We start from the raw sequence: 8,836 nt of genomic DNA on the forward strand, positions 1-8,836 counted from the left end.
TGGCCTAGTGGTTAAAGTTTGGCGCACTCCACTTTGGCAGCCACGTTTGGTTCCCAGGCATGGAACCACACCACTCGTCTGTCCGTAGCCATGCTGTGGTGGTGGCTCACACAGAAGAAATAGAAGGACTTACAGCTGGAATATACAACTACGTACCAGGGCTTTGGGGAGAAAAACAAAAAGAGCAAGACTGGCGACAGATATTAGCTGAGGGCCAATCTTGTCAGGAAAAATAAAATGAGGTTCATAAATCCTAACTTGACCAGATATGAAACAATTGAAAAACATTTAGTATTGAGAAAAGCTAGACTTTATAAATAAATAACAAAACACGTTTGTCATTACCAAAAGAGACGTCTTTATATAATATAATGAAGGTCCCATGCTGCATAGATAATGCAGATGGTTGTAGTTATCTGGTCAATGGGCAAAAACCAAGCCCTTGGAGGTCTTCTGCTCCAATCTTTTGTTCACTTCTTGTTGGTGGAATGTCATCTTCATCTGTTCATGTTGGATGACTACAGACAGTGGTGGAGGTGGTAAGCCTGCGTCTACGCAACTGCCCTGCTCAGCCCCTGGAGGGGGGTTCTCAGTTGGGGGCTCTCACTGCTTTCGTCTCCTGGCCATCTTGTGGTCTAGGGATTTCTTGGCCTCTCTGTTGGTCGTTGAAGGTGCGGCGGTGCTGACGTTGAGGTGGTTGCTTACAGTAGGTCTCCTGTCCCTGATCTTCCTGATCTGCGTGGCCATCCTCTCTGGGCTGTCTTTGGCGAGGAAGGCTCCTGCGGCACTGTGGTCTATACCCCGATACAGTTTCTGTCTACTGGTCTAGCTTGTTCTCCTGCACCCTGGGTGTCAGTCAACTCATCACTTATTGCTGCACAGGAGAGCTGGAACACTGTGGTTGTCACCCATAGGGTCTCCACATGTAGTGGGGTGTGGACCATGGCCTGTGTGCAGTCAGGCCTGTGGGGGGCCTGGCCTTCAGGAGCACCCTCTGATCCCTTGTTCTCTCCTGCTGTCACTATTCTGGAGGATCTGCTGGGGGGTGTGGAGGCCCCTACGATGTGAATAGCAGCTATGCTGGCCCGGGGCTGCTGCATATTTACTGTCTGCACTGCAGCTGCACTAGGCCTGTCACATCTGTTGCCTCTGTCCCCTTCTCCCTCAGCAGTATCAGACTGCACAGTCTCCCCATCTCCTGCACTGTGAAGGTCCAGCTGGGCTTCATCCTCTGTGATGGTCTGGGTACCAGTGCATCTTCCCTGTTCCTTTCTGTGGATGAAACCATATCCACTTCTTACACTGAACCATTTTACTGTGCCCAAGCCTGTGTCACAATTACCCTCTTGGGCCTGCACTCCACCCGTGGTGCTGGGCTTGGTGTCGGCAGCACAGGGGGCGGGGGAAGCTGAGGGTCTTGGCCTTGCTGCTCAGGGTGTGGTGATGGTGGCTGGGCCAGCTCACCCCTCAAGGGTGCAGTGATGTAGACTGGAGCTGGAGGCAGGGCTGCTCAGGGCTCTCTGGGATCCACTCTTCCTCCCACTACTGAGCAACCTCTTCTTCGGATTATTTGAGATTTATTGAGACTTGTCTTTGGTTGGTGGAGAAGTGGTTTCTTGGCAAATATCCCCTGTGCACATGAGAAGAATGTGTCCTCTGCTGTGTTGGGGGGAGTGTTCTGTAATGTCAGTTTGGGCAGAGTGGTGACAGTGCTGTCCAGGGCTTCCGCATCTGTCCTCGTCTCTGTCTAGCTGCTCAATCAAATGAGTGGGATTAATAACTCATATAAAAGTAACATATGACAATCAATAGCAGAAGGCGAAGAATAGGACACAGAAGTGGACTGTTGTGAAGTGTACAGTGTCACCTGAAGGTAGACTGGCACAAACAGAAGATGGAGGCAGGAATCCTCCAAGCAACCACCAAAAATGAAATGAAGTGGCAGAGCCAAGAAGCTAATACAGGAGATAAGATGTAATCATACCAATAATTCACCCAAAAGAAGGTAGAAAAAGAGGGAAATGGGGACAAACAACTGGGATAAGCAGCAAACAAACATCAACCTGGTGGATCTAAACCCAACCATGCCCATAGTCACATCAGCATCCTGACAAATTCAATGTAATATTTGTAACATTTGTAAAATGTTGTGGTGTCCAGCAGTTTGCTCAGACATTACATCCCATGACCTGCCATGATCATTTCATATCTGAACACCCACCATCCGACATGGATAGAGACACACTTGAACTATGAATAGGAATAGCGCCATTATGAACTCGTCTTCCAAGCAATCAGTAAGTAATATAAAAATTAATATAAAATAAGCAGTCAAGTAAGCTTGCTTCCACCTAAGGGTGGATTTAGCATCTTTTTTAACAATGGCTTAAAATATCAGACAAATTTTATGAAATAACAGTTTTTGGTCACTGGACAACAGGCAGCAGAGACAGTGATGGCTCTGAGCAGAGAAGCACAGTCAGTGTGTTCCTGCCCCAGAAGCCTACTGGGGAGTTTCCCATCTGCAGCAGAGGGAGGGAGACCCGAAGCCCAGGGATCCCCCGAGTTGTGAAGAGAGGAGTCGGGGTTCAGGGAGGCCAAGGCAGCTGGAAACCATGGGGCCGAGACTGGTGGGGGAGAGAGCTGCAGGAAGAGCTCTGTGCAGACCAGTGGTGGGGGGGTCCCACAGAGCCCACAGCTGCAGCAGACTCGGCACACGTGTGTGAGGGACTCCCGAGCTCACAGCTGCCACGCTGGAAAGACCTCTCCCTCACAGACACTGCACAGGCTCCTCAGAAGCGGGGCCCAGTGAGGCCTACACTCCAGGCTGTTTGGAACCCACCTCAGCAAGCTGAAAGGGAAGGCTCAAAGGGTCACACTGTTCCCAGATGTATTGATAGCATCCCCAAAAAAGCCTACACATAGCTAAAGGAACAGCAAGAAAATCTAGCACCCAAGAATGTGAAATTCATAATGTCCAGTATCCAATCTAAACTCATGAGGTATACGAAAAAAATCCAGAAAACATGACCCTATGAAGAGAAAAAGCAACCAATAAAAACAGACCCAGAAATGGCATAGATGATAGAATCAGTAGACAAGGACACTAAAGTAACTGTTATATATCCACATGCTCAGGAAGGTAGAGGAAAGATTAGCATGATAAGGGGAACATGTTTGCTATTAAAAAGACATAAATCAAACTGCTAATGATCAAAACGATAGTGTCTGAAATGAACACTGGCTGGTATTAACAGCAGATTATATACCACAGAAGACAAGATTTGAGGATGATGAAAACATTCTGGAAACAGTGGTGCTGGTTATACATCACATAAATGTACATAATACTACTGAATTATACACATAAGAAAGATTAAAATGGTAAACTTTGTCTCATGTATATTTTATCACAAAAAAAGCTGATTCTCAGAAATAAAACGAGCCATGTCGACATGTGCAACCACACGGATGAATCTCATTCATAGTGAAAGAGTCCAAACCACAACAAACAATGAACTCAGTGATCCCATTGACATAAAATTATAGGAAATACAGAAAAGTAGATTGGTGGGAGGGCCAAGGGGGGCAGGAGGGCTCACCAAGGGGCACGAGGGAACTTGGGGTGATGGACATGCTCATTATCTTGATGGAGGTGATGGCTTCATGGGTTATCAATATGTTAATCACTGTTAACCCTTGTCAAATTGTGCGCTTTAAATAAGTACTGTTTTATGTCAATTTTACCTCAATAAAACTAAAAAATAAGGCAAAATAAAGGTTTTTTCAGACTGAAACACTGAGAGAATTAATCATTAGCAGAGCACTACTACAAGAGATGTGAAAGGAACCCCTCCAGCAGAGGGAAACAATCCTAGATGTACAGCTGGGACTACGCAAGGAACGCAGACACCACGATTGCTAAATATGGTGGCAAATATCAAAGACTTTCACCATATTATGAAAATATAATTGAATGTTAAAGCCAAAATGATGATTTGTTGTGGGGTTGATAACTCATATAAAAGTAAAATATGATGAACAAAAGCACCAAGGCCAAGAAGGGGACACAGAAGTGGACTGTTGTGAAGTGGACAGTGTCACCTGAAAGCAGACTGGCATAAACAGAAGATGCAGGCAGGAATCCTCAAAGCAACCACAAAACATGAAATCAAGTGGCTGAGCCACGAAGCTAACACAGGAGATAAGATGGAATCATACCAATAATTCACCCAAAAGAAGGTAGGAAAAGAGGGAAATGGGGACAAACAAACAGGATAAATAGCAAACAAACAGCAACCTGGTGGATCTAACACCAACCATGCCCATAGTCACATCAGCATCCTTACAAATTCCATGTAATTATCTAATAAAGGCGGATTGTCAGAGGGAGAAAAAAGCAAGACCTACATCTGTGCTAAGTGCAGGAAGCCCAGAGACAGGGAAAAGGAAAGAGGAGAGAGACCCAGCAGGCTGAGGCTCCACCACAGGAAAGGAGGGCGGCTGCAGGGGCAGCGCAGTGTGAATTCTGTGCCGTCTGCTTTCTGCTGACAACAGCACGTGCTGAGTGCAGACGGGCCTTGGTCTGGGAGAGGGGAGGCTGGCATGGATGGACAGCCCCACCAGGCATCCCACAGGAAGGTGTAGAGGGAACTCCGTTCTGGATGAGGTCATGCAGCAGGGGTCGGGGGGCACATGGCACACAGAGTGGGCAGCGAGGACATTGCTCCAGCACGCAGGGACCAGGTGGTGCTGCTGGGGCCTCCCACTCCACCACTCATCTCATGCTTCTCCAAGAGCACGACGGTGGGCTCGAACCTGCAGCTGGGTGGGCAGACTAGCAGGAACTCAGGGTCTCTCAGTTCTCTGATGCCCCCGCAGGCCACTGGTCAGGGGTGGGAGGCAGACCCCACCAGACAGCACCTGGCATGCAGGGAGCTCCCAGGGAGCAGCACACTCACGTGGGGTCCAGCGGGGAGAGCACAGGCCAAGATCAACAGTGCTGCTTTCAAAGCAAAGAATTTCCCAGGGAAAGAAGGTCATTTCCTAACAATAAAGGGGCCATTCATCAGGAAGGCATCACAGACCTCAATGGCTGTGTATCAGGAGAGTCATAGCTTCTAGACCCATTGCTTCAGATATACAAAGAAAACCCACAGAACTGAAAGGAGAAACAGACGGCCCACAGTCTGAAATTTCAACACTCACTCGATCACTGATGGAGCAGCTAGACAGAGACGAGGATGGATGCGGAAGCCCTGGACGGCATGGTCACCACTCTGCACAAACTGACGTTACAGAACATGCCCCCAACACAGCAGAGGACACATTCTTCTCATGTGCACAGGGGACATTTGCCAAGAGACCACATTCCCCACCAACCAAATACAAGTCTCAATAAACCCAAATAGTCCAAAGAAGATTTTACTCAGTAGTGGGAGAAAGAGCAGAGCCCAGAGAGCCCTGAGCAGCCCTGCCTCCAGCTCCAGTCTCCGTCACTGCACCCTTGAGGGGTGAGCTGGCCCAGCCACCATCACCACACCCTGAGCAGTGAGGCCAAGACCCTCAGCTGCCCCCGCCCCCTGTGCTACTGACACCAAGCCCAGCACCACAGGCGGAGTGCAGGCACAAGAGGGTAATTGTGACACAGGCTTGGGCACAGTAAAATGGTTCAATGTAAGAAGTGGATATGGTTTCATCCACAGGAAGGACCAGGGAAGATGCACTGGTACCCAGAACACCACAGAGGATGAAGCCCAGCTGGACCTTCGCAGTGCAGGAGATGGGGAGACTGTGCAGTCTGATGCTGCTGCAGGAGAAGGGGGCAGAGGAGCAAATGTGACAGGCCTGGTGGAGCTTCAGTGCAGACAGTAAGTGTGCAGCAGCCAGGGGGCCAGCACAGCCGCTGTTCACATCGCAGGGGCCTCCACACACCCCCAACAGATCCATCAGAATAGTGAGAGTGGAAAAGAACGCGGGATCAGGGAGTCCTCCCAAAGGCCTGGCCCCACAGTGATTTCCCAACCGCACATATGCCATGGTCCCCACCTTACTACATGCAGAGACTCTATGGGTGACAACCACAGTATTCCCGCCCTCCTGTGCAGCAATAAGTGATGAGTTGACTGACACCCAGGGTGCAGGAGAACAAGCTAGACCAGTAGACAGAAACTGTATCGGGGTATAGACCACAGTGCCGCAGGAGCCTTCCTCGCCAAAGACAGCCCAGAGAGGATGGCCACGCAGATCAGGAAGATCAGGGACAGGAGACCTACTGTAAGCAACCACCTCAACGTCAGCACCGCCGCACCTTCAACGACCAACAGAGAGGCCAAGAAATCCCTAGACCACAAGATGGCCAGGAGACGAAAGCAGTGAGAGCCCCCAACTGAGAACCCCCCTCCAGGGGCTGAGCAGGGCAGTTGCGTAGACGCAGGCTTACCACCTCCACCACTGTCTGTAGTCATCCAACATGAACAGATGAAGATGACATTCCACCAACAAGAAGTGAACAAAAGATTGGAGCAGAAGACCTCCAAGGGCTTGGTTTTTGCCCATTGACCAGATAACTACAACCATCTGCATTATCTATGCAGCATGGGACCTTCATTATATTATATAAAGACGTCTCTTTTGGTAATGACAAACGTGTTTTGTTATTTATTTATAAAGTCTAGCTTTTCTCAATACTAAATGTTTTTCAATTGTTTCATATCTGGTCAAGTTAGGATTTATGAACCTCATTTTATTTTTCCTGACAAGATTGGCCCTCAGCTAATATCTGTCGCCAGTCTTGCTCTTTTTGTTTTTCTCCCCAAAGCCCTGGTACGTAGTTGTATATTCCAGCTGTAAGTCCTTCTATTTCTTCTGTGTGAGCCACCACCACAGCATGGCTACGGACAGACGAGTGGTGTGGTTCCATGCCTGGGAACCAAACGTGGCTGCCAAAGTGGAGTGCGCCAAACTTTAACCACTAGGCCATCAGGGCTGGCTCATTAAGAACCTCATTTTTAATTTGTGATAAAGCTTTACAACTTGATAATTTCAAAAAACTCAACAAACTGCAAGCCCCTGTTAATAAACATCTTAATAAAAAAATTCAAATACTACAAAATATGTTTTTTGAATGTTGGAATTATATTAGAAATCAGTAACACAAAGACATCTCAAAAATTCCCAAATGTTTGGAAACTGATAACAAGGGAGATTAGAAAGTATTTTGAATGGAGTGAAAATGAAAACATGACATACCAAAATTTGTGGGATGCAGCTAAAACAGTGCATAGAGGGAAGCATATATAAAACACTCATATCAGAAAAAGCTAGAAAGGTCTCAAATCAATGCTATAAAACTCTTCCAGAAAATAGAAGAGAAAGGAACTCTTCCCAACTCACTCTATGAGGCCAGCATCACCCTGGTACCCAAACCGATGACAGTCTAAGGTAACACAGACCAGCATCCTTCATGAACACGGACACAGAAAGTCATTCAAAAGTTTCAAAATCACTGACCTAAGCTTTCACCTTCAGAAACTAGAGAAAGAGCAGCTATCCAAATTATGCACAAAAAAAAGAAATAAGAGCAGAAATAAAGTAAACAGACAATAGAGAGAGAGAAAAAAGAAAAATCAATGAAACCAAAATCTGATTCTTTGAGCTGAACAATCACATTGATGAATGCCTAGCCAAATAGACTCAGAGACAGAGAAGACACACATTACCAAAATCAGGAACAAAAAAGAGGATGTCACTACTGATACTAAGACACTGACAGGGTAAAGGAACATTATGAACGACTCTGCACTAATAAATTCAACAACACAGATGAAACGGACAAATTCCTTACACCTACCACTGGAGCTCACTCAAGGAGAGAGAACCAGAATCAAAGTGAAATATACAGTCAAGAATGGCCACATCAGGAGCCAGAGCATGTTAAACATGGGTATCGTTTTCCCATTATACAATTCTGAGCACATTACCATTCAGAAATCTCAGACTACTTCGAGTTCTTTCTGATGCCCTAACCCAGCACTGTAATCTCCTAGCTCATGAGAATGATGTTCTGCAAACCTAGAAATTCTGCTTCTGGCCTTGTCCTTAGTCAGTGAAAGACAAGGGGCTAATTCACAGCCAATGGGCTAATTCTATGTCCCACCAAACCATAATACTGAGTCAGGGGAAAAACTGCACTTCCAGGCAGGACAAATTCCCCAGAAGTTTCTCAACTTTCTGACCTGGTTCTTGGATGCATAAAGTAGGATTTTAATCAAAATTTTTGTGGCTGAGATTTCCATTAAATTCTTCTTGAGACACAAACCCTTCTAACACAAAGGGAAAGTACCTGGGACGGCCAACACTGTCTCAGAGAAGGTCAGTGTAAGTTCTTTTAGGTTAAATTCACACCGACTTGTCACCACCTCCCCCTCACCTGAATTTTCTTAATTTAGTTGGTTCAAGTAAGCACTATGAACACTTAAAATCACATTTAGGCATTTCAACTTGAGAAGACCCTGTTATACCAACAAACAATGGCTGAATAGCTCTTCTGAAAGTATTAATCGTGGTATTTTTCATTTTTAAGACAAAACCTTTGCTAAACATAACAGCTCCTCAAAATGATGAAATGCACAAATTTCTTCTAATCCAGAAGCTTCCTTTCATCTGTCAGGTAATAGAAGATACTTTTCCTTTATGCTTGGAAAATTCACCCCCTAAAAGTTTCTTTTTAGCAGGTTGATTTTGTGGGGGGCTGAAATTGGCAACCCCATGATATGTCTCTTTGGCATGAGGATTATCTTGGGCTGCTTACTTTTAAAAACTGCAGACATGAGAG

General features: G+C 46.4%; 2 pseudogenes; one reads left to right on the forward strand and one right to left on the reverse strand.

Moving 5' to 3' along the window:
* Nucleotides 1-367: 367 nt before the first annotated feature.
* LOC111774787 (Y-box-binding protein 1 pseudogene) lies at nucleotides 368-1,288 on the reverse strand (annotated as a pseudogene).
* A 3,407-nt stretch (nucleotides 1,289-4,695) lies between these two features.
* On the forward strand, nucleotides 4,696-6,614 carry LOC111774788 (Y-box-binding protein 1 pseudogene; annotated as a pseudogene).
* Nucleotides 6,615-8,836: the final 2,222 nt, after the last annotated feature.

Source organism: Equus caballus, chromosome 8 (genome assembly GCF_041296265.1).
Source record: "Equus caballus isolate H_3958 breed thoroughbred chromosome 8, TB-T2T, whole genome shotgun sequence".
In the NCBI taxonomy this organism is placed as follows: Eukaryota; Metazoa; Chordata; class Mammalia; order Perissodactyla; family Equidae; genus Equus; species Equus caballus.